Source organism: Malus sylvestris, chromosome 4, assembly GCF_916048215.2.
Source record: "Malus sylvestris chromosome 4, drMalSylv7.2, whole genome shotgun sequence".
NCBI lineage: Eukaryota > Viridiplantae > Streptophyta > Magnoliopsida > Rosales > Rosaceae > Malus > Malus sylvestris.
In genome coordinates this window covers 237070-237535 of record NC_062263.1, presented here as the reverse complement: position 1 = coordinate 237535, position 466 = coordinate 237070, and positions in this window count along the sequence as shown.

Sequence of the window (466 nt, the reverse complement as noted above, 5' to 3'; positions counted from 1 at the left end):
TTTCAAAAAGATTAAAATCCAACATCCCAAATTTGGACACATGGCTAACAGTGACAATTTTGACTTTTTCTTGTTTTGTAAGGTTAAACCTGGACCGTTGATCTAGAAATCAAAGGGTCCAGATTGTGCCACGTCAATACTTGTTGGGGTTCAAATTCAATTCTTTTTACTGTTGGAAATCCAACAGTCCAGAAAACTAGCTATTGGAAATCCAACGACCGAGATTATGCCATGTCACCGCTCTACCGAAGCCCTTGAGTGCTCCTATCAGAAAGGCCCCCGCTTTGCATCTGTCAGGAACGCGCGCCCACTCGCGGTGTTTCCTACGCTCTTGGTGCCAAAAAAAAGCTGGATATTGGGTCAGTGGATAATTGCTGGTTTAGAAACTGGGCTCCCTCGTAGCCCAGTGGATTGGGTGGACTGGGTTTTGGGTGGGGGAGGGGATTTTAATTGGACCATCTCCTAG